A 23,277-nucleotide genomic window follows, 5' to 3' on the forward strand; every position below is an offset into this window, starting at 1 on the left:
GCTCTGCTCATCGGCGTCAGCGACTGGGATGATCCTGCTGCTGTTTTCTGCTCTGCTCGTCTGCGTCAGCGAATGCGCTGATCCTGCTGCTGATTTCTGCTCTGCTCGTCGTCGTCGGCGCCTGCGCTGGTCCTGCTGTTGTTTTCTTCTCTGCTCGTCAGAGTCTGCTCTGCTCGTCGGCGTCTGCGACTGCGCTGGTCCTGCTGCTGTTTTCGCTCTGCTCGTCGGTGACTGCGCTGGTCCTGCTAGTGTTTTCTGCACTGCTCATCGGCGTCGGCGACTGCGCTGATCCTGCGGCTGTTTTCTGCACTGCTCGTCGGCGACTGCGCAGGTCCTGCTGCTGTTTTCTGCTCTGCTCGTCGGCGACTGCGCTGGTCCTGCTGCTGTTTTCTGCTCTGCTCGTCGGCGACTGCGCTGGTCCTGCTGCTGTTTTCTGCTCTGCTCATCAGCGACTGTGCTGGTCCTGCTTCTGTTTTCTGCACTGCTCATCGGCGTCGGCGACAACGCTGGTCCTGCTGTTGTTTTCGCCTCTGCTCGTCGGTGTCAGATCTGCTCGTCGGCGTCTGCGCAGGTCCTCCTGCTGTTTTCTGCTCTGCTCGTCTGCGTCGGCGACTGCGTTGCTCCTGCTGCTGTTTTCTTCTCTGCTCGTTGGCGTCTGCGACTACTCATCTCCTAATGCTTTTTTCTGCTCTGCTCGTCGGCGTCAGCGACTGCGCTGACCCTGCTGCTGTTTTCTACTCTGATCGTCTGCGACTGCGCATCTCCTGCTGCAGTTTTTTGCCCTGCTCGTCGGCATCAGTGACTGCGCTGATCCTGCTGCTGTTTTCTGCTCTGCTCGTCGGCGTCTGCGACTGCGCATCTCCTGCTGCTGTTTTTTGCTCTGAACGTCGGCGACTGCACTGGTCCCGCTGCTGTTTTCTGCTCTGCTCGTCGGCGATTGCGCTGGACCTGCTGCTGTTTCCTGCTCTGCTTGTCTGCGTCAGCGAATGCGATGATCCTGCTGCTGTTTCCTGCTCTGCTCGTCGCCGTCGGCGACTGCGCTGGTCCTGCTGTTGTTTTCTGCTCTGATCATCGGCGACTGCGCTGGTCATGCTGCTGTTTTCTTCTCTGCTTGTCGGCGTCTGCTCTGCTCGTCGGCGTCTGCGACTGCGCTGGTCCTGCTGCTGTTTTCTGCTCTGCTCATCGGCGACTGCGCTGGTCCTGCTGTTGTTTTCGCCTCTGCTCGTTGGCGTCTGCCACTGCGCTGGTCCTGCTGCTGTTTTCTGCTTTTCTCGTCGGCGTCTGAGACTGCGCCTATCCTGCTGCTGTTTTCTGCTCTGCTCGTCAGCGTCGGCGACTGCGCTGGTCCTGCTGTTGTTTTCTGCTCTGATTGTCTGCGTCTGCGACTGCGCTGGTCCTGCTGCTGTTTTCTGCTCTGCTCGTCGGCGTTGGCGACTGCACTGACCCTGCTGCTGTTTTCTGCTCTGCTTGTCGGCGTCGGGTACTGCGCTGTTCCTGCTGCTATTTTCTGCTCTGCTCATCGGCGTCAGCGACTGGGATGATCCTGCTGCTGTTTTCTTCTCTGCTCGTCTGCGTCAGCGAATGTGCTGATCCTGCTGTTGTTTTCTTCTCTGCTCGTCAGCGTCTGCTCTGCTCGTCGGCATCTGTGACTGCGCTGGTCCTGCTGCTGTTTTCTGCACTGCTCGTCGGCGACTGCGCAGGTCCTGCTGCTGTTTTCTGCTCTGCTCTTCGGCGACTGCGCTGGTCCTGCTGCTGTTTTCTGCTCTGCTCGTCGGCGACTGCGCTGGTCCTGCTGCTTTTTTCTGCTCCGCTCATCAGCGACTGCGCTGGTCCTGCTGCTGTTTTCTGCACTGCTCATCGGCGTCGGCGACTGCGCTGGTCCTGCTGTTGTTTTCGCCTCTGCTCGTCGGTGTCTGCTCTGCTCGTCGGCGTCTGCGACTGCGCAGGTCCTCCTGCTGTTTTCTGCTCTGCTCGTCGGCGTCGGCGACTGTGTTGATCCTGCTGCTGTTTTCTTCTCTGCTCGTTGGCGTCTGCGACTGCTCATCTCCTAATGCTTTTTTCTGCTCTGCTCGTCAGCGTCAGCGACTGCGCTGATCCTGCTGCTGTTTTCTGCTCTGCTCGTCGGCGACTGCGCTGGTCCTGCTGCTGTTTTCTGCACTGCTCATTGGCGTTGGCGACTGCGCTTATCCTGCTGCTGTTTTCTGCTCTGCTCGTAGGCGTCGGCGACTGCGCTGGTCATGCTGCTGTTTTCTGCACTGCTCATCGGCGTCGGCGACTGCGCTGATCCTGCTGCTTTCTGCTCTGCTCGTAGGCGTCGCCGACTGCGCTGATCCTGCTGTTGTTTTCTTCTCTGCTCGTCGGCGTCTGCTCTGCTCGTCGGCGTCTGCGCTGGTCCTGCTGCTGTTTTCTGCTCTGCTCGTCGGCGACTGCTCTGGTCCTGCAGTTGTTCTCGCCTCTGCTCGTCAGCGTCTGCTCTGCTCATCGGCGTCTGCGACTGCGCTGGTCATGCTGCTGTTTTCTGCTCTGCTCATTGGCGTATGCAACTGCTTATCTCCTGCTGCTTTTTTCTGCTCTGCTCGTCGGCGTCAGCGACTGCGCTGACCCTGCTGCTGTTTTCTGCTCTGATCGTCTGCGACTGCGCATCTCCTGCTGCTGTTTTTTGCTCTGCTCGTCGGCGTCAGCGACTGCGCTGATCCTGCTGCTGTTTTCTGCTCTGCTCGTCGGCGTCTGCGACTGCCCTGGTCCTGCTGCTGTTTTCTGCTCTGCTCGTCGGCGACTGCGCTGATCCTGCTGCTGTTTTCTGCTCTGCTCGTAGGCGTCGGCAACTGCGCTGGTCCTGCTGCTGTTTTCTGCACTGCTCATCGGCGTCGGCGACTGCGCTGATCCTGCTGCTGTTTTCTGCTTTGCTCGTAGGCGTCGCCGACTGCGCTGGTCCTGCTGCTGTTTTCTGCTCTGCTCGTCGGCGACTGCGCTGGTCCTGCTGCTGTTTTCTGCACTGCTCATCGGCGTCGGCGACTGCATTGATCCTGCTGCTGTTTTCTGCTCTGCTCGTTGGCGTCTGCGACTGCGCATCTCCTGCTGCTTTTTTCTGCTCTGCTCGTCGGCGTCAGCGACTGCGATGATCCTGCTGCTCTTTTCTGCTCTGCTCGTTGGCGTCTGCGACTGCGCTGGTCCTGCTGCTGTTTTTTGCTCTGCTCGTCGGCGTCGGCGACTGCGCTGATCCTGCTGCTGTTTTCTGCTCTGCTCGTCGGCGTCTGCGACTGCGCTGATCCTGCTGCTGTTTTCTGCTCTGCTCGTCGCCGTCGGCGACTGCGCTCGTCCTGCGCTTGTTTTCTGCTCTGATCGTCGGCGTCGGCGACTGCGCTGGTCCTGCTGCTGTTTTCTGCTCTGCTCATCGGCGTCAGCGGCTGGGCTGTTCCTGCTGCTGTTTTCTGCTCTGCTCGTCTGCGTCAGCGAATGCGCTGATCCTGCTGCTGTTTTCTGCTCTGCTCGTCGCCGTCAGCGCTGATCCTGCTGCTGTTTCCTGCTCTGCTCATCGCCGCTGGCAACTGCGCTGGTCCTGCTGTTGTTTTCTTCTCTGCTCGTCGGCGTCTGCTCTGGTCCTGCTGCAGTTTTCTGCACTGTTCATCGGCTTCGGCGACTGCGCTGATCCTGCTGCTGTTTTCTGCACTGCCAATTGGCGTCGGCGACTGCCCTGGTCCTGCTGTTGTTTTCGCCTCTGCTCGTCGGCGTCTGCGACTGCGCTGGTCCTGCTGCTGTTTTCTGCACTATGCGTCGGCGACTGCTCTTATCCTGCTGCTTTTTTCTGCTCTGCTCGTCAGCGTCGGCGACTGCGCTGGTCCTGCTGTTGTTTTCTGCTCTGATTGTCTGCGTCTGCGACTGCGCTGGTCCTGCTGCTGTTTTCTGCTCTGCTCGTCGGCGTTGGCGACTGCACTGACCCTGCTGCTGTTTTCTGCTCTGCTTGTCGGCGTCGGGTACTGCGCTGTTCCTGCTGCTATTTTCTGCTCTGCTCATCGGCGTCAGCGACTGGGATGATCCTGCTGCTGTTTTCTTCTCTGCTCGTCTGCGTCAGCGAATGTGCTGATCCTGCTGTTGTTTTCTTCTCTGCTCGTCAGCGTCTGCTCTGCTCGTCGGCATCTGTGACTGCGCTGGTCCTGCTGCTGTTTTCTGCACTGCTCGTCGGCGACTGCGCAGGTCCTGCTGCTGTTTTCTGCTCTGCTCTTCGGCGACTGCGCTGGTCCTGCTGCTGTTTTCTGCTCTGCTCGTCGGCGACTGCGCTGGTCCTGCTGCTTTTTTCTGCTCTGCTCATCAGCGACTGCGCTGGTCCTGCTGCTGTTTTCTGCACTGCTCATCGGCGTCGGCGACTGCGCTGGTCCTGCTGTTGTTTTCGCCTCTGCTCGTCGGTGTCTGCTCTGCTCGTCGGCGTCTGCGACTGCGCAGGTCCTCCTGCTGTTTTCTGCTCTGCTCGTCGGCGTCGGCGACTGTGTTGATCCTGCTGCTGTTTTCTTCTCTGCTCGTTGGCGTCTGCGACTGCTCATCTCCTAATGCTTTTTTCTGCTCTGCTCGTCAGCGTCAGCGACTGCGCTGATCCTGCTGCTGTTTTCTGCTCTGCTCGTCGGCGACTGCGCTGGTCCTGCTGCTGTTTTCTGCACTGCTCATTGGCGTTGGCGACTGCGCTTATCCTGCTGCTGTTTTCTGCTCTGCTCGTAGGCGTCGGCGACTGCGCTGGTCATGCTGCTGTTTTCTGCACTGCTCATCGGCGTCGGCGACTGCGCTGATCCTGCTGCTTTCTGCTCTGCTCGTAGGCGTCGCCGACTGCGCTGATCCTGCTGTTGTTTTCTTCTCTGCTCGTCGGCGTCTGCTCTGCTCGTCGGCGTCTGCGCTGGTCCTGCTGCTGTTTTCTGCTCTGCTCGTCGGCGACTGCTCTGGTCCTGCAGTTGTTTTCGCCTCTGCTCGTCAGCGTCTGCTCTGCTCATCGGCGTCTGCGACTGCGCTGGTCATGCTGCTGTTTTCTGCTCTGCTCATTGGCGTATGCAACTGCTTATCTCCTGCTGCTTTTTTCTGCTCTGCTCGTCGGCGTCAGCGACTGCGCTGACCCTGCTGCTGTTTTCTGCTCTGATCGTCTGCGACTGCGCATCTCCTGCTGCTGTTTTTTGCTCTGCTCGTCGGCGTCAGCGACTGCGCTGATCCTGCTGCTGTTTTCTGCTCTGCTCGTCGGCGTCTGCGACTGCCCTGGTCCTGCTGCTGTTTTCTGCTCTGCTCGTCGGCGACTGCGCTGATCCTGCTGCTGTTTTCTGCTCTGCTCGTAGGCGTCGGCAACTGCGCTGGTCCTGCTGCTGTTTTCTGCACTGCTCATCGGCGTCGGCGACTGCGCTGATCCTGCTGCTGTTTTCTGCTTTGCTCGTAGGCGTCGCCGACTGCGCTGGTCCTGCTGCTGTTTTCTGCTCTGCTCGTCGGCGACTGCGCTGGTCCTGCTGCTGTTTTCTGCACTGCTCATCGGCGTCGGCGACTGCATTGATCCTGCTGCTGTTTTCTGCTCTGCTCGTTGGCGTCTGCGACTGCGCATCTCCTGCTGCTTTTTTCTGCTCTGCTCGTCGGCGTCAGCGACTGCGATGATCCTGCTGCTCTTTTCTGCTCTGCTCGTCGGCGTCTGCGACTGCGCTGGTCCTGCTGCTGTTTTTTGCTCTGCTCGTCGGCGTCGGCGACTGCGCTGATCCTGCTGCTGTTTTCTGCTCTGCTCGTCGGCGTCTGCGACTGCGCTGATCCTGCTGCTGTTTTCTGCTCTGCTCGTCGCCGTCGGCGACTGCGCTCGTCCTGCGCTTGTTTTCTGCTCTGATCGTCGGCGTCGGCGACTGCGCTGGTCCTGCTGCTGTTTTCTGCTCTGCTCATCGGCGTCAGCGGCTGGGCTGTTCCTGCTGCTGTTTTCTGCTCTGCTCGTCTGCGTCAGCGAATGCGCTGATCCTGCTGCTGTTTTCTGCTCTGCTCGTCGCCGTCAGCGCTGATCCTGCTGCTGTTTCCTGCTCTGCTCATCGCCGCTGGCGACTGCGCTGGTCCTGCTGTTGTTTTCTTCTCTGCTCGTCGGCGTCTGCTCTGGTCCTGCTGCAGTTTTCTGCACTGTTCATCGGCTTCGGCGACTGCGCTGATCCTGCTGCTGTTTTCTGCACTGCCAATTGGCGTCGGCGACTGCCCTGGTCCTGCTGTTGTTTTCGCCTCTGCTCGTCGGCGTCTGCGACTGCGCTGGTCCTGCTGCTGTTTTCTGCTCTGCTCGTCGGCGACTGCGCTGGTCCTGCTGCTTTTTTCTGCTCTGCTCATCAGCGACTGCGCTGGTCCTGCTGCTGTTTTCTGCACTGCTCATCGGCGTCGGCGACTGCGCTGGTCCTGCTGTTGTTTTCGCCTCTGCTCGTCGGTGTCTGCTCTGCTCGTCGGCGTCTGCGACTGCGCAGGTCCTCCTGCTGTTTTCTGCTCTGCTCGTCGGCGTCGGCGACTGTGTTGATCCTGCTGCTGTTTTCTTCTCTGCTCGTTGGCGTCTGCGACTGCTCATCTCCTAATGCTTTTTTCTGCTCTGCTCGTCAGCGTCAGCGACTGCGCTGATCCTGCTGCTGTTTTCTGCTCTGCTCGTCGGCGACTGCGCTGGTCCTGCTGCTGTTTTCTGCACTGCTCATTGGCGTTGGCGACTGCGCTTATCCTGCTGCTGTTTTCTGCTCTGCTCGTAGGCGTCGGCGACTGCGCTGGTCATGCTGCTGTTTTCTGCACTGCTCATCGGCGTCGGCGACTGCGCTGATCCTGCTGCTTTCTGCTCTGCTCGTAGGCGTCGCCGACTGCGCTGATCCTGCTGTTGTTTTCTTCTCTGCTCGTCGGCGTCTGCTCTGCTCGTCGGCGTCTGCGCTGGTCCTGCTGCTGTTTTCTGCTCTGCTCGTCGGCGACTGCTCTGGTCCTGCAGTTGTTTTCGCCTCTGCTCGTCAGCGTCTGCTCTGCTCATCGGCGTCTGCGACTGCGCTGGTCATGCTGCTGTTTTCTGCTCTGCTCATTGGCGTATGCAACTGCTTATCTCCTGCTGCTTTTTTCTGCTCTGCTCGTCGGCGTCAGCGACTGCGCTGACCCTGCTGCTGTTTTCTGCTCTGATCGTCTGCGACTGCGCATCTCCTGCTGCTGTTTTTTGCTCTGCTCGTCGGCGTCAGCGACTGCGCTGATCCTGCTGCTGTTTTCTGCTCTGCTCGTCGGCGTCTGCGACTGCCCTGGTCCTGCTGCTGTTTTCTGCTCTGCTCGTCGGCGACTGCGCTGATCCTGCTGCTGTTTTCTGCTCTGCTCGTAGGCGTCGGCAACTGCGCTGGTCCTGCTGCTGTTTTCTGCACTGCTCATCGGCGTCGGCGACTGCGCTGATCCTGCTGCTGTTTTCTGCTTTGCTCGTAGGCGTCGCCGACTGCGCTGGTCCTGCTGCTGTTTTCTGCTCTGCTCGTCGGCGACTGCGCTGGTCCTGCTGCTGTTTTCTGCACTGCTCATCGGCGTCGGCGACTGCATTGATCCTGCTGCTGTTTTCTGCTCTGCTCGTTGGCGTCTGCGACTGCGCATCTCCTGCTGCTTTTTTCTGCTCTGCTCGTCGGCGTCAGCGACTGCGATGATCCTGCTGCTCTTTTCTGCTCTGCTCGTCGGCGTCTGCGACTGCGCTGGTCCTGCTGCTGTTTTTTGCTCTGCTCGTCGGCGTCGGCGACTGCGCTGATCCTGCTGCTGTTTTCTGCTCTGCTCGTCGGCGTCTGCGACTGCGCTGATCCTGCTGCTGTTTTCTGCTCTGCTCGTCGCCGTCGGCGACTGCGCTCGTCCTGCGCTTGTTTTCTGCTCTGATCGTCGGCGTCGGCGACTGCGCTGGTCCTGCTGCTGTTTTCTGCTCTGCTCATCGGCGTCAGCGGCTGGGCTGTTCCTGCTGCTGTTTTCTGCTCTGCTCGTCTGCGTCAGCGAATGCGCTGATCCTGCTGCTGTTTTCTGCTCTGCTCGTCGCCGTCAGCGCTGATCCTGCTGCTGTTTCCTGCTCTGCTCATCGCCGCTGGCGACTGCGCTGGTCCTGCTGTTGTTTTCTTCTCTGCTCGTCGGCGTCTGCTCTGGTCCTGCTGCAGTTTTCTGCACTGTTCATCGGCTTCGGCGACTGCGCTGATCCTGCTGCTGTTTTCTGCACTGCCAATTGGCGTCGGCGACTGCCCTGGTCCTGCTGTTGTTTTCGCCTCTGCTCGTCGGCGTCTGCGACTGCGCTGGTCCTGCTGCTGTTTTCTGCACTATGCGTCGGCGACTGCTCTTATCCTGCTGCTTTTTTCTGCTCTGCTCGTCGGCGTCAGCAACTGCGCTGACCCTGCTGCTGTTTTCTGCTCTGATCGTCTGCGACTGCGCATCTCCTGCTGCTGTTTTTAGCTCTGCTCGTCGGCGTCAGCGACTGCGCTGATCCTGCTGCTGTTTTCTGCTCTGCTCGTCGGCGTCTGCGACTGCGCTTGTCCTGCTGCTGTTTTCTGCTCTGCTCGTCGGCGACTGCGCTGATCCTGCTGCTGTTTTCTGCTCTGCTCGTAGGCGTCGGCGACTGCGCTGGTCCTGCTGCTGTTTTCTGGACTGCTCATCGGCGTCGGCGACTCCGCTGATCCTGCTGCTGTTTTCTGCTTTGCTCGTAGGCGTCGCCGACTGCACTGGTCCTGCTGCTGTTTTCTGCTCTGCTCGTCGGCGACTACGCTGGCCCTGCTGCTGTTTGCTGCACTGCTCATCGGCGTCGGCGACTGCATTGATCCTGCTGCTGTTTTCTGCTCTGCTCGTTGGCGTCTGCGACTGCGCATCTCCTACTGCTTTTTTCTGCTCTGCTCGTCGGCGTCAGCGACTGCGCTGATCCTGCTGCTCTTTTCTGCTCTGCTTGTCGGTGTCAGCGACTACGCTTATCCTGCTGCTGTTTTCTGCTCTGCTCGTCGGCGTCTGCGACTGCGCTGGTCCTGCTGCTCTTTTCTGCTCTGCTCGTCGGTGTCAGCGACTACGCTAATCCTGCTGCTGTTTTTTGCTCTGCTCGTCGGCGTCGGCGACTGCGCTGATCCTGCTGCTGTTTTCTGCTCTGCTCGTCGCCGTCGGCGACTGCGCTCGTCCTGCTGTTGTTTTCTGCTCTGCTCGTCTGCGTCAGCGAATGCGCTGATCCTGCTGCTGTTTTCTGCTCTGCTCGTTGGCGTCTGCGACTGCTCATCTCCTAATGCTTTTTTCTGCTCTGCTCGTCAGCGTCAGCGACTGCGCTGATCCTGCTGCTGTTTTCTTCTCTGCTCGTTGGCGTCTGCGACTGCTCATCTCCTAATGCTTTTTTCTGCTCTGCTCGTCAGCGTCAGCGACTGCGCTGATCCTGCTGCTGTTTTCTGCTCTGCTCGTCGGCGACTGCGCTGGTCCTGCTGCTGTTTTCTGCACTGCTCATTGGCGTTGGCGACTGCGCTTATCCTGCTGCTGTTTTCTGCTCTGCTCGTAGGCGTCGGCGACTGCACTGGTCATGCTGCTGTTTTCTGCACTGCTCATCGGCGTCGGCGACTGCGCTGATCCTGCTGCTTTCTGCTCTGCTCGTAGGCGTCGCCGACTGCGCTGATCCTGCTGTTGTTTTCTTCTCTGCTCGTCGGCGTCTGCTCTGCTCGTCGGCGTCTGCGCTGGTCCTGCTGCTGTTTTCTGCTCTGCTCGTCTGCGACTGCTCTGGTCCTGCAGTTGTTTTCGCCTCTGCTCGTCAGCGTCTGCTCTGCTCATCGGCGTCTGCGACTGCGCTGGTCATGCTGCTGTTTTCTGCTCTGCTCATTGGCGTATGCAACTGCTTATCTCCTGCTGCTTTTTTCTGCTCTGCTCGTCGGCATCAGCGACTGCGCTGACCCTGCTGCTGTTTTCTGCTCTGATTGTCTGCGACTGCGCATCTCCTGCTGCTGTTTTTTGCTCTGCTCGTCGGCGTCAGCGACTGCGCTGATCCTGCTGCTGTTTTCTGCTCTGCTCGTCGGCGTCTGCGACTGCCCTGGTCCTGCTGCTGTTTTCTGCTCTGCTCGTCGGCGACTGCGCTGATCCTGCTGCTGTTTTCTGCTCTGCTCGTAGGCGTCGGCAACTGCGCTGGTCCTGCTGCTGTTTTCTGCACTGCTCATCGGCGTCGGCGACTGCGCTGATCCTGCTGCTGTTTTCTGCTTTGCTCGTAGGCGTCGCCGACTGCGCTGGTCCTGCTGCTGTTTTCTGCTCTGCTCGTCGGCGACTGCGCTGGTCCTGCTGCTGTTTTCTGCACTGCTCATCGGCGTCGGCGACTGCATTGATCCTGCTGCTGTTTTCTGCTCTGCTCGTTGGCGTCTGCGACTGCGCATCTCCTGCTGCTTTTTTCTGCTCTGCTCGTCGGCGTCAGCGACTGCGATGATCCTGCTGCTCTTTTCTGCTCTGCTCGTCGGCGTCTGCGACTGCGCTGGTCCTGCTGCTGTTTTTTGCTCTGCTCGTCGGCGTCGGCGACTGCGCTGATCCTGCTGCTGTTTTCTGCTCTGCTCGTCGGCGTCTTCGACTGCGCTGATCCTGCTGCTGTTTTCTGCTCTGCTCGTCGCCGTCGGCGACTGCGCTCGTCCTGCGCTTGTTTTCTGCTCTGATCGTCGGCGTCGGCGACTGCGCTGGTCCTGCTGCTGTTTTCTGCTCTGCTCATCGGCGTCAGCGGCTGGGCTGTTCCTGCTGCTGTTTTCTGCTCTGCTCGTCTGCGTCAGCGAATGCGCTGATCCTGCTGCTGTTTTCTGCTCTGCTCGTCGCCGTCAGCGCTGATCCTGCTGCTGTTTCCTGCTCTGCTCATCGCCGCTGGCGACTGCGCTGGTCCTGCTGTTGTTTTCTTCTCTGCTCGTCGGCGTCTGCTCTGGTCCTGCTGCAGTTTTCTGCACTGTTCATCGGCTTCGGCGACTGCGCTGATCCTGCTGCTGTTTTCTGCACTGCCAATTGGCGTCGGCGACTGCCCTGGTCCTGCTGTTGTTTTCGCCTCTGCTCGTCGGCGTCTGCGACTGCGCTGGTCCTGCTGCTGTTTTCTGCACTATGCGTCGGCGACTGCTCTTATCCTGCTGCTTTTTTCTGCTCTGCTCGTCGGCGTCAGCAACTGCGCTGACCCTGCTGCTGTTTTCTGCTCTGATCGTCTGCGACTGCGCATCTCCTGCTGCTGTTTTTAGCTCTGCTCGTCGGCGTCAGCGACTGCGCTGATCCTGCTGCTGTTTTCTGCTCTGCTCGTCGGCGTCTGCGACTGCGCTTGTCCTGCTGCTGTTTTCTGCTCTGCTCGTAGGCGTCGGCGACTGCGCTGGTCCTGCTGCTGTTTTCTGCTCTGCTCGTAGGCGTCGGCGACTGCGCTGGTCCTGCTGCTGTTTTCTGGACTGCTCATCGGCGTCGGCGACACCGCTGATCCTGCTGCTGTTTTCTGCTTTGCTCGTAGGCGTCGCCGACTGCACTGGTCCTGCTGCTGTTTTCTGCTCTGCTCGTCGGCGACTACGCTGGCCCTGCTGCTGTTTGCTGCACTGCTCATCGGCGTCGGCGACTGCATTGATCCTGCTGCTGTTTTCTGCTCTGCTCGTTGGCGTCTGCGACTGCGCATCTCCTACTGCTTTTTTCTGCTCTGCTCGTCGGCGTCAGCGACTGCGCTGATCCTGCTGCTCTTTTCTGCTCTGCTCGTCGGTGTCAGCGACTACGCTTATCCTGCTGCTGTTTTCTGCTCTGCTCGTCGGCGTCTGCGACTGCGCTGGTCCTGCTGCTCTTTTCTGCTCTGCTCGTCGGTGTCAGTGACTACGCTAATCCTGCTGCTGTTTTTTGCTCTGCTCGTCGGCGTCGGCGACTGCGCTGATCCTGCTGCTGTTTTCTGCTCTGCTCGTCGCCGTCGGCGACTGCGCTCGTCCTGCTGTTGTTTTCTGCTCTGCTCGTCTGCGTCAGCGAATGCGCTGATCCTGCTGCTGTTTTCTGCTCTGCTCGTCGCCGTCAGCGCTGATCCTGCTGCTGTTTCCTGCTCTGCTCGTCGCCATTGGCGACTGCGCTGGTCCTGCTGTTGTTTTCTTCTCTGCTCGTCGGCGTCTGCTCTGCCCGTCGGCGTCTGCGACTGCACTGGTCCTGCTGCTGTTTTCTGCTCTGCTCGTCGGTGACTGCGCTGGTCCTGCTGCAGTTTTCTGCACTGCTCATCGGCTTCGGCGACTGCGCTGATCCTGCTGCTGTTTTCTGCACTGCCAATTGGCGTCGGCGACTGCCCTGGTCCTGCTGTTGTTCTCGGCTCTGCTGGTCGGCGTCTGCGACTGCGCTGGTCCTGCTGCTGTTTTCTGCACTGTGCGTCGGCGACTGCGCTTATCCTGCTGCTGTTTTCTGCTCTGCTCGTCAGCGTCGGCGACTGCGCTGGTCCTGCTGCTGTTTCCTGATCTGCTCGTCGCCGTCGGCGACTGCGCTGGTCCTGCTGTTGTTTTCTGCTCTGATTGTCGGCGTCGGCGACTGAGCTGGTCCTCCTGCGTTTTTCTGCTCTGCTCGTCGGCGTTGGCGACTGCACTGACCCAGCTGCTGTTTTCTGCTCTGCTTATCGGCGTCGGGTACTGCGCTGTTCCTGCTGCTATTTTCTGCTTTGCTCATCGGCGTCAGCGACTGGGATGATCCTGCTGCTGTTTTCTGCTCTGCTCGTCTGCGTCAGCGAATGCACTGTTCCTGCTGCTTTTTTATGCTCTGCTCATCGTCGTAGTCGACTGCGCTGATCCTGCTGCTGTTTTCTGCTCTGCTTGTCTGCATCAGCGAATGCGCTGATCCTGCTGCTGTTTCCTGCTCTGCTCGTCGCCGTCGGCGACTGCGCTGGTCCTGCTGTTGTTTTCTGCTCTGATCGTCGGCGACTGCGCTGGTCATGCTGTTGTTTTCTACTCTGCTTTTTGGCGTTTGCTCTGCTCGTCTGAATCTGCGACTGCGCTGGTTCTGCTGCTGTTTTCTGCTCTGCTCATCGGCGACTGCGCTGGTCATGCTGCTGTTTTCTACTCTGCTTTTCGGCGTTTGCTCTGCTCGTCTGAATCTGCGACTGTGCTGGTCCTGCTGCTGTTTTCTGCACTGCTCATCGGCGTCGGCGACTGCGTTGATCCTGCTGCTGTTTTCTGCTCTGCTCGTTGGCGTCTGCGACTGCGCATCTCCTGCCGCTTTTTTCTGCTCTGCTCATCGGCGTCAGCGACTGCGCTGATCCTGCTGCTGTTTTCTGCTCTGCTTGTCTGCGTCAGCGAATGCGATGATCCTGCTGCTGTTTCCTGCTCTGCTCGTTGCCGTCGGCGATTGCCTAGGTCCTGCTGTTTTTTTCTGCTCTGATCGTCGGTGACTGCGCTGGTCATGCTGCTGTTTTCTTCTCTGCTTGTCGGCGTCTGCTCTTCTCGTCGGCGTCTGCGACTGCGCTGGTCCTGCTGGTGTTTTCTGCTCTGCTCATCGGTGACTGCGCTGGTCCTGCTGGTGTTTTCTGCACTGCTCATCGGCGTCGGCGACTGCGCTGGTCCTGCTGTTGTTTTTGCCTCTGCTCGTTGGAGTCTGCGACTGCGCTGGTCCTGCTGCTGTTTTCTGCTCTTCTCGTCGGCGTCTGAGACTGCGCTGGTCCTGCGTCTGTTTTCTGCTCTGCTCGTCGGCGACGGCGATGATCCTGCTGCTGTTTCCTGCTCTGCTCGTCGCCGTCGGCGACCGCGCTGGTCCTGCTGTTGTTTTCTGCTCTGATTGTCGGCGTCGGCGACTGCGCTGGTCCTGCTGCTGTTTTCTGCTCTGCTCGTCGGCGTTGGCGACTGCACTGACCCTGCTGCTGTTTTCTGCTCTGCTTGTCGGCATCGGGTACTGTGCTGTTCCTGCTGCTATTTTCTGCTCTGCTCATCGGCGTCAGCGACTGGGATGATCGTGCTGCTGTTTTCTGCTCTGCTCGTCTGCGTCAGCGAATGTGCTGATCCTGCTGCTGTTTTCTGCTCTGCTCGTCGCCGTCGGCGCCTGCGCTGGTCCTGCTGTTGTTTTCTTCTCTGCTCCTCAGCGTCTGCTCTGCTCGTCGGCGTCTGCGACTGCGCTGGTCCTGCTGCTGTTTTCTGCTCTGCTCGTCGGTGACTGCGCAGGTCCTGCTGCTGTTTCCTGCTCTGCTCCTAGGCATCGGCGACTTCGCTGGTCCTGCTGCTGTTTTCTGCACTGCTCATCGGCGTCGGCGACTGCGCTGGTCCTGCTGTTGTTTTCACCTCTGCTCGGCGGCGTCTGCGACTGCGCTGGTCCTGCTGCTGTTTTCTGCTCTGCTCGTTGGCGAATGCGCTGGTCCTGCTGCTGTTTTCTGCACTGCTCATCGGAGTCGGCGACTGTGCTGATCCTGCTGCTGTTTTCTGCTCTGCTCGTAGGCGTCGGCGACTGCGCTGGTCCTGCTGCTGTTTTCTGCTCTGCTCGTCGGTGACTGCGCTGGTCCTGCTAGTGTTTCTGCACTGCTCATCGCAGTCGGCGCCTGCGCTCGTCCTGCTGTTGTTTTCTTCTCTGCTCGTCAGCGTCTGCTCTGCTCGTCGGCGTCTGCGACTGCGCTGGTCCTGCTGCTGTTTTCTGCTCTGCTCGTCGGTGACTGCGCTGGTCCTGCTAGTGTCTTCTGCACTGCTCATCAGCGTCGGCGACTGCGCTGATCCTGCGGCTGTTTTCTGCACTGCTCGTCGGCGACTGCGCAGGTCCTGCTGCTGTTTCCTGCTCTGCTCCTAGGCGTCGGCGACTGCCCTGGTCCTGCTGCTGTTTTCTGCACTGCTCATCGGCGTCGGCGACTGCGCTGATCCTGCTGCTGTTTTCTGCTCAGCTCGTCGGCGACTGTGCTGGACCTGCTGTTGTTTTCTGCTCTGATCGTCGGCGACTGCGCTGGTCATGCTGCTGTTTTCTTCTCTGCTTGTCGGCGTCTGCTCTGCTCATCGGCGTCTGCGCTGGTCCTGCTGCTGTTTTCTGCTCTGCTCATCGGCGACTGCGCTGGTCCTGCTGGTGTTTTCTGCACTGCTCATCGGCGTCGGCGACTGCGCTGGTCCTGCTGTTGTTTTCGCCTCTGCTCATCTGCGTCTGCTCTGCTTGTCGGCGTCTGCGACTGTGCAGGTCCTGCTGCTGTTTTCTGCTCTGCTTGTCGGCGACTGCGCTGGTCCTGCTGCTGTTTCCTGCTCTGCTCCTAGGCGACGGCGACTGCCCTGGTCCTGCTGCTGTTTTCTGCACTGCTCATCGGCGTCGGCGACTGCGCTGATCCTGCTGCTGTTTTCTGCTCAGCTCGTCGGCGACTGCGCTGGACCTGCTGTTGTTTTCTGCTCTGATCGTCGGCGACTGCGCTGGTCATGCTGCTGTTTTCTTCTCTGCTTGTCGGCGTCTGCTCTGCTCGTCGGCGTCTGCGCTGGTCCTGCTGCTGTTTTCTGCTCTGCTCATCGGCGACTGCGCTGGTCCTGCTGGTGTTTTCTGCACTGCTCATCGCGTCGGCGAATGCGCTGGTCCTGCTTTGTTTTCGCCTCTGCTCATCTGCGTCTGCTCTGCTCGTCGGCGTCTGCGACTGCGCAGGTCCTGCTGCTGTTTTCTGCTCTGCTCGTCGGCGACTGCGCTGGTCCTGCTGCTGTTTTCTGCACTGCTCATCGGCGTCAGCGACTGTGCTGATCCTGCTGCTGTTTTCTGCTCTGCTCGTAGGCGTCGGCGACTGCACTGGTCCTGCTGCTGTTTTCTGCACTGCTCATCGGCGTCAGCGACTGTGCTGATCCTGCTGCTGTTTTCTGCTCTGCTCATTGGCGTCTGCGACTGCGCATCTCCTGCTGCTTTTTTCTGCTCTGCTCGTCGGCGTCAGCGACTGCGCTGACCCTGCTGCTGTTTTCTACTCTGATCGTCTGCGACTGCGCATCTCCTGCTGCTGTTTTTTGCCCTGCTCGTCGGCATCAGCGACTGCGCTGATCCTGCTGCTGTTGTCTGCTCTGCTCGTCGGCGTCTGCGACTGCGCATCTCCTGCTGCTGTTTTTTGCTCTGCTCGTCGGCGACTGCGCTGGTCCTGCTGCTGTTTTCTGCTCTGCTTGTCTGCGTCGGCGACTGCGCTGATCCTGCTGCTGTTTCCTGCTCTGCTCATCGCCGTCGGCGACTGCGCTGGTCCTGCTGTTGCTTTCTGCTCTGATAGTCGGGGACTGCGCTGGTCATGCTGCTGTTTTCTTCTCTGCTTGTCGGCGTTTGCTCTGCTCGTCGGAGTCTGCGACTGCACTGGTCCTGCTGCTGTTTTCTGCTCTGCTCATCGGCGACTGCGCTCGTCCTGCTGGTGTTTTCTGCTCTGCTCGTCGGCTACTGCGCTGGTCCTGCTGCTTTTTTCTGCACTGCTCATCGGCGTAGGCGACTGTGCTGATCCTGCTGCTGTTTTCTGCTCTGCTCGTGGGCGATTGCGCTGGACCTGCTGCTGTTTCCTGCTCTGCTCGTCGCCGTCGGCGACTGCGCTGGTCCTGCTGCTGTTTTCTGCTCTGCTTGTCTGCGTCAGCGAATGCGATGATCCTGCTGCTGTTTCCTGCTCTGCTCGTCGCCGTCGGCGACTGCGCTGGTCCTGCTGTTGTTTTCTGCTCTGATTGTCAGCGACTGCGCTGGTCATGCTGCTGTTTTCTTCTCTGCTTGTCGGAGTCTGCTCTGCTCGTCGGCGTCTGCGACTGCGCTGCTCCTGCTGCTGTTTTCTGCTCTGCTCATCAGCGACTGCGCTGGTCCTGCTGGTGTTTTCTGCACGGCTCATCAGCGTCGGCGACTGTGCTGGTCCTGCTGTTGTTTTCGCCTCTGCTCGTTGGCGTCTGAGACTGCGCTTATCCTGCTGCTGTTTTCTGCTCTGCTCGTCAGCGTCGGCGACTGCGCTGGTCCTGCTGTTGTTTTCTGCTCTGATTGTCGGCGTCTGCGACTGCGCTGGTCCTGCTTCTGTTTTCTGCTCTGCTCGTCGGCGTTGGCGACTGCACTGACCCTGCTGCTGTTTTCTGCTCTGCTTGTCGGTGTCGGGTACTGCGCTGTTCCTGCTGCTATTTTCTGCTCTGCTCATCGGCGTCAGCGACTGGGATGATCCTGCTGCTGTTTTCTGCTCTGCTCGTCTGCGTCAGCGAATGCGCTGATCCTGCTGCTTATTTCTGCTCTGCTCGTCGTCGTCGGCGCCTGCGCTGGTCCTGCTGTTGTTTTCTTCTCTGCTCGTCAGAGTCTGCTCTGCTCGTCGGCGTCTGCGACTGCGCTGGTCCTGCTGCTGTTTTCTGCTCTGCTCGTCGGTGACTGCGCTGGTCCTGCTAGTGTTTTCTGCACTGCTCATCGGCGTCGGCGACTGCGCTGATCCTGCGGCTGTTTTCTGCACTGCTCGTCGGCGACTGCGCAGGTCCTGCTGCTGTTTTCTGCTCTGCTCGTCGGCGACTGCGCTAGTCCTGCTGCTGTTTTCTGCTCTGCTCGTCGGCGACTGCGCTGGTCCTGCTGCTGTTTTCTGCTCTGCTCATCGGCGACTGTGCTGGTCCTGCTGCTGTTTTCTGCACTGCTCATCGGCGTCGGCGACTGCGCTGGTCCTGCTGTTGTTTTCGCCTCTGCTCGTCGGTGTCAGATCTGCTCGTCGGCGTCTGCGCAGGTCCTCCTGCTGTTTTCTGCTCTGCTCGTCTGCGTCTGCGACTGCGTTGCTCCTACTGCTGTTTTCTTCTCTGCTCGTTGGCGTCTGCGACTTCTCATCTCCTAATGCTTTTTTCTGCTCTGCTCGTCGGCGTCAGCGACTGCGCTGATCCTGCTGCTGTTTTCTGCTCTGCTCGTCGGTGTCAGCGACAACGCTGATCCTGCTGCTGTTTTTTGCTCTGCTCGTCGGCGACTGCGCTTGTCCTGCTGCTGTTTTCTGCACTGCTCATCGGTGTCAGCGACTACTCTGATCCTGCTGCTGTTTTTTGCTCTGCTCGTCGGCGACTGCGCTGGTCCTGCTGCTGTTTACTGCACTGCTCATCGGCGTCGGCGACTGCGCTGTTCCTGCTGCTATTTTCTGCTCTGCTCATCGGCGTCAGCGACTGGGATGATCGTGCTGCTGTTTTCTGCTCTGCTCGTCGGCGTCTGCGACTGCGCAGGTCCTGCTGCTGTTTTCTGCTCTGCTCGTCGGCGACTGCGCTGGTCCTGCTGCTGTTTTCTGCACTGCTCATCGGCGTCAGCGACTGTGCTGATCCTGCTGCTGTTTACTGCTCTGCTCATAGGCGTCGGCGACTGCACTGGTCCTGCTGCTGTTTTCTGCACTGCTCATCGGCGTCAGCGACTGTGCTGATCCTGCTGCTGTTTTCTGCTCTGCTCATTGGCGTCTGCGACTGCGCATCTCCTGCTGCTTTTTTCTGCTCTGCTCGTCGGCGTCAGCGACTGCGCTGACCCTGCTGCTGTTTTCTACTCTGATCGTCTGCGACTGCGCATCTCCTGCTGCTGTTTTTTGCCCTGCTCGTCGGCATCAGCGACTGCGCTGATCCTGCAGCTGTTGTCTGCTCTGCTCGTCGGCGTCTGCGCCTGCGCATCTCCTGCTGCTGTTTTTTGCTCTGCTCGTCGGCGACTGCGCTGGTCCTGCTGCTGTTTTCTGCTCTGCTTGTCTGCGTCGGCGACTGCGCTGATCCTGCTGCTGTTTCCTGCTCTGCTCATCGCCGTCGGCGACTGAGCTGGTCCTGCTGTTGCTTTCTGCTCTGATCGTCGGGGACTGCGCTGGTCATGCTGCTGTTTTCTTCTCTGCTTGTCGGCGTTTGCTCTGCTCGTCGGAGTCTGCGACTGCACTGGTCCTGCTGCTGTTTTCTGCTCTGCTCATCGGCGACTGCGCTCGTCCTGCTGGTGTTTTCTGCTCTGCTCGTCGGCTACTGCGCTGGTCCTGCTGCTTTTTTCTGCACTGCTCATCGGCGTCGGCGACTGTGCTGATCCTGCTGCTGTTTTCTGCACTGCTCGTCGGCGACTGCGCAGGTCCTGCTGCTGTTTTCTGCTCTGCTCGTCGGCGACTGCGCTAGTCCTGCTGCTGTTTTCTGCTCTGCTCATCGGCGACTGTGCTGGTCCTGCTGCTGTTTTCTGCACTGCTCATCGGTGTCGGCGACTGCGCTGGTCCTGCTGTTGTTTTCGCCTCTGCTCGTCGGTGTCAGATCTGCTCGTCGGCGTCTGCGCAGGTCCTCCTGCTGTTTTCTGCTCTGCTCGTCTGCGTCTGCGACTGCGTTGCTCCTACTGCTGTTTTCTTCTCTGCTCGTTGGCGTCTGCGACTTCTCATCTCCTAATGCTTTTTTCTGCTCTGCTCGTCGGCGTCAGCGACTGCGCTGATCCTGCTGCTGTTTTCTGCTCTGCTCGTCGGTGTCAGCGACAACGCTGATCCTGCTGCTGTTTTTTGCTCTGCTCGTCGGCGACTGCGCTTGTCCTGCTGCTGTTTTCTGCACTGCTCATCGGTGTCAGCGACTACTCTGATCCTGCTGCTGTTTTTTGCTCTGCTCGTCGGCGACTGCGCTGGTCCTGCTGCTGTTTACTGCACTGCTCATCGGCGTCGGCGACTGCGCTGTTCCTGCTGCTATTTTCTGCTCTGCTCATCGGCGTCAGCGACTGGGATGATCGTGCTGCTGTTTTCTGCTCTGCTCGTCTGCGTCAGCGAATGTGCTGATCCTGCTGCTGTTTTCTGCTCTGCTCGTCGCCGTCGGCGCCTGCGCTGGTCCTGCTGTTGTTTTCTTCTCTGCTCCTCAGCGTCTGCTCTGCTCGTCGGCGTCTGCGACTGCGCTGGTCCTGCTGCTGTTTTCTGCTCTGCTCGTCGGTGACTGCGCTGGTCGTGCTAGTGTTTTCTGCACTGCTCATCGGCGTCGGCGACTGCGCTGATCCTTCGGATGTTTTCTGCACTGCTCGTTGGCGACTGCGCAGGTCCTGCTGCTGTTTCCTGCTCTGCTCCTAGGCATCGGCGACTTCGCTGGTCCTGCTGCTGTTTTCTGCACTGCTCATCGGCGTCGGCGACTGCGCTGGTCCTGCTGTTGTTTTCACCTCTGCTCGGCGGCGTCTGCGACTGCGCTGGTCCTGCTGCTGTTTTCTGCTCTCCTCGTCGGCGAATGCGCTGGTCCTGCTGCTGTTTTCTGCACTGCTCATCGGAGTCGGCGACTGTGCTGATCCTGCTGCTGTTTTCTGCTCTGCTCGTAGGCGTCGGCGACTGCGCTGGTCCTGCTGCTGTTTTCTGCTCTGCTCGTCGGTGACTGCGCTGGTCCTGCTAGTGTTTTCTGCACTGCTCATCGGCGTCGGCGACTGCGCTGATCCTGCGGCTGTTTTCTGCTCTGCTCGTCGCAGTCGGCGCCTGCGCTGGTCCTGCTGTTGTTTTCTTCTCTGCTCGTCAGCGTCTGCTCTGCTCGTCGGCGTCTCCGACTGCGCTGGTCCTGCTGCTGTTTTCTGCTCTGCTCGTCGGTGACTGCGCTGGTCCTGCTAGTGTCTTCTGCACTGCTCATCGGCGTCGGCGACTGCGCTGATCCTGCGGCTGTTTTCTGCACTGCTCGTCGGCGACTGCGCAGGTCCTGCTGCTGTTTCCTGCTCTGCTCCTAGGCGTCGGCGACTGCCCTGGTCCTGCTGCTGTTTTCTGCACTGCTCATCGGCGTCGGCGACTGCGCTGATCCTGCTGCTGTTTTCTGCTCAGCTCGTCGGCGACTGCGCTGGACCTGCTGTTGTTTTCTGCTCTGATCGTCGGCGACTGCGCTGGTCATGCTGCTGTTTTCTTCTCTGCTTGTCGGCGTCTGCGCTGGTCCTGCTGCTGTTTTCTGCTCTGCTTATCGGCGACTGCGCTGGTCCTGCTGGTGTTTTCTGCACTGCTCATCGGCGTCGGCGACTGCGCTGGTCCTGCTGTTGTTTTCGCCTCTGCTCATCTGCGTCTGCTCTGCTTGTCGGCGTCTGCGACTGCGCAGGTCCTGCTGCTGTTTTCTGCTCTGCTTGTCGGCGACTGCGCTGGTCCTGCTGCTGTTTCCTGCTCTGCTCCTAGGCGTCGGCGACTGCCCTGGTCCTGCTGCTGTTTTCTGCACTGCTCATCGGCGTCGGCGACTGCGCTGATCCTGCTGCTGTTTTCTGCTCAGCTCGTCGGCGACTGCGCTGGACCTGCTGTTGTTTTCTGCTCTGATCGTCGGCGACTGCGCTGGTCATGCTGCTGTTTTCTTCTCTGCTTGTCGGCGTCTGCTCTGCTCGTCGGCGTCTGCGCTGGTCCTGCTGCTGTTTTCTGCTCTGCTCATCGGCGACTGCGCTGGTCCTGCTGGTGTTTTCTGCACTGCTCATCGCGTCGGCGACTGCGCTGTTCCTGCTTTGTTTTCGCCTCTGCTCATCTGCGTCTGCTCTGCTCATCGGCGTCGGCGACTGCGCTGATCCTGCTGCTGTTTTCTGCTCAGCTCGTCGGCGACTGCGCTGGACCTGCTGTTGTTTTCTGCTCTGATCGTCGGCGACTGCGCTGGTCATGCTGCTGTTTTCTTCTCTGCTTGTCGGCGTCTGCTCTGCTCGTCGGCGTCTGCGCTGGTCCTGCTGCTGTTTTCTGCTCTGCTCGTCGGCGACTGCGCTGGTCCTGCTGCTGTTTTCTGCACTGCTCATCGGCGTCAGCGACTGTGCTGATCCTGCTGCTGTTTTCTGCTCTGCTCGTAGGCGTCGGCGACTGCACTGGTCCTGCTGCTGTTTTCTGCACTGCTCATCGGCGTCAGCGACTGTGCTGATCCTGCTGCTGTTTTCTGCTCTGCTCGTTGGCGTCTGCGACTGCGCATCTCCTGCTGCTTTTTTTTGCCCTGCTCGTCGGCATCAGCGACTGCGCTGATCCTGCTGCTGTTGTCTGCTCTGCTCGTCGGCGTCTGCGACTGCGCATCTCCTGCTGCTGTTTTTTGCTCTGCTCGTCGGCGACTGCGCTGGTCCTGCTGCTGTTTTCTGCTCTGCTTGTCTGCGTCGGCGACTGCGCTGATCCTGCTGCTGTTTCCTGCTCTGCTCATCGCCGTCGGCGACTGCGCTGGTCCTGCTGTTGCTTTCTGCTCTGATCGTCGGGGACTGCGCTGGTCATGCTGCTGTTTTCTTCTCTGCTTGTCGGCGTTTGTTCTGCTCGTCGGAGTCTGCGACTGCGCTGGTCCTGCTGCTGTTTTCTGCTCTGCTCATCGGCGACTGCACTCGTCCTGCTGGTGTTTTCTGCTCTGCTCGTCGTCTACTGCGCTGGTCCTGCTGCTTTTTTCTGCACTGCTCATCGGCGTCGGCGACTGTGCTGATCCTGCTGCTGTTTTCTGCTCTGCTCATGGGCGATTGCGCTGGACCTGCTGCTGTTTCCTGCTCTGCTCGTCGCCGTCGGCGACTGCGCTGGTCCTGCTGCTGTTTTCTGCTCTGCTTGTCTGCGTCAGCGAATGCGATGATCCTGCTGCTGTTTCCTGCTCTGCTCGTCGCCGTCGGCGACTGCGCTGGTCCTGCTGTTGTTTTCTGCTCTGATTGTCAGCGACTGCGCTGGTCATGCTGCTGTTTTCTTCTCTGCTTGTCGGAGTCTGCTCTGCTCGTCGGCGTCTGCGACTGCGCTGCTCCTGCTGCTGTTTTCTGCTCTGCTCATCAGCGACTGCGCTGGTCCTGCTGGTGTTTTCTGCACGGCTCATCAGCGTCGGCGACTGTGCTGGTCCTGCTGTTGTTTTCGCCTCTGCTCGTTGGCGTCTGAGACTGCGCTTATCCTGCTGCTGTTTTCTGCTCTGCTCGTCAGCTTCGGCGACTGCGCTGGTCCTGCTGTTGTTTTCTGCTCTGATTGTCGGCGTCTGCGACTGCGCTGGTCCTGCTTCTGTTTTCTGCTCTGCTCGTCGGCGTTGGCGACTGCACTGACCCTGCTGCTGTTTTCTGCTCTGCTTGTCGGCGTCGGGTACTGCGCTGTTCCTGCTGCTATTTTCTGCTCTGCTCATCGGCGTCAGCGTCTGGGATGATCCTGCTGCTGTTTTCTGCTCTGCTCGTCTGCGTCAGCGAATGCGCTGATCCTGCTGCTTATTTCTGCTCTGCTCGTCGTCGTCGGCGCCTGCGCTGGTCCTGCTGTTGTTTTCTTCTCTGCTCGTCAGAGTCTGCTCTGCTCGTCGGCGTCTGCGACTGCGCTGGTCCTGCTGCTGTTTTCTGCTCTGCTCGTCGGTGACTGCGCTGGTCCTGCTAGTGTTTTCTGCACTGCTCATCGGCGTCGGCGACTGCGCTGATCCTGCGGCTGTTTTCTGCACTGCTCGTCGGCGACTGCGCAGGTCCTGCTGCTGTTTTCTGCTCTGCTCGTCGGCGACTGCGCTAGTCCTGCTGCTGTTTTCTGCTCTGCTCGTCGGCGACTGCGCTGGTCCTGCTGCTGTTTTCTGCTCTGCTCATCGGCGACTGTGCTGGTCCTGCTGCTGTTTTCTG

The sequence above is a fragment of the Nothobranchius furzeri genome, chromosome 8, assembly GCF_043380555.1.
Source record: "Nothobranchius furzeri strain GRZ-AD chromosome 8, NfurGRZ-RIMD1, whole genome shotgun sequence".
Taxonomy (NCBI): Eukaryota; Metazoa; Chordata; class Actinopteri; order Cyprinodontiformes; family Nothobranchiidae; genus Nothobranchius; species Nothobranchius furzeri.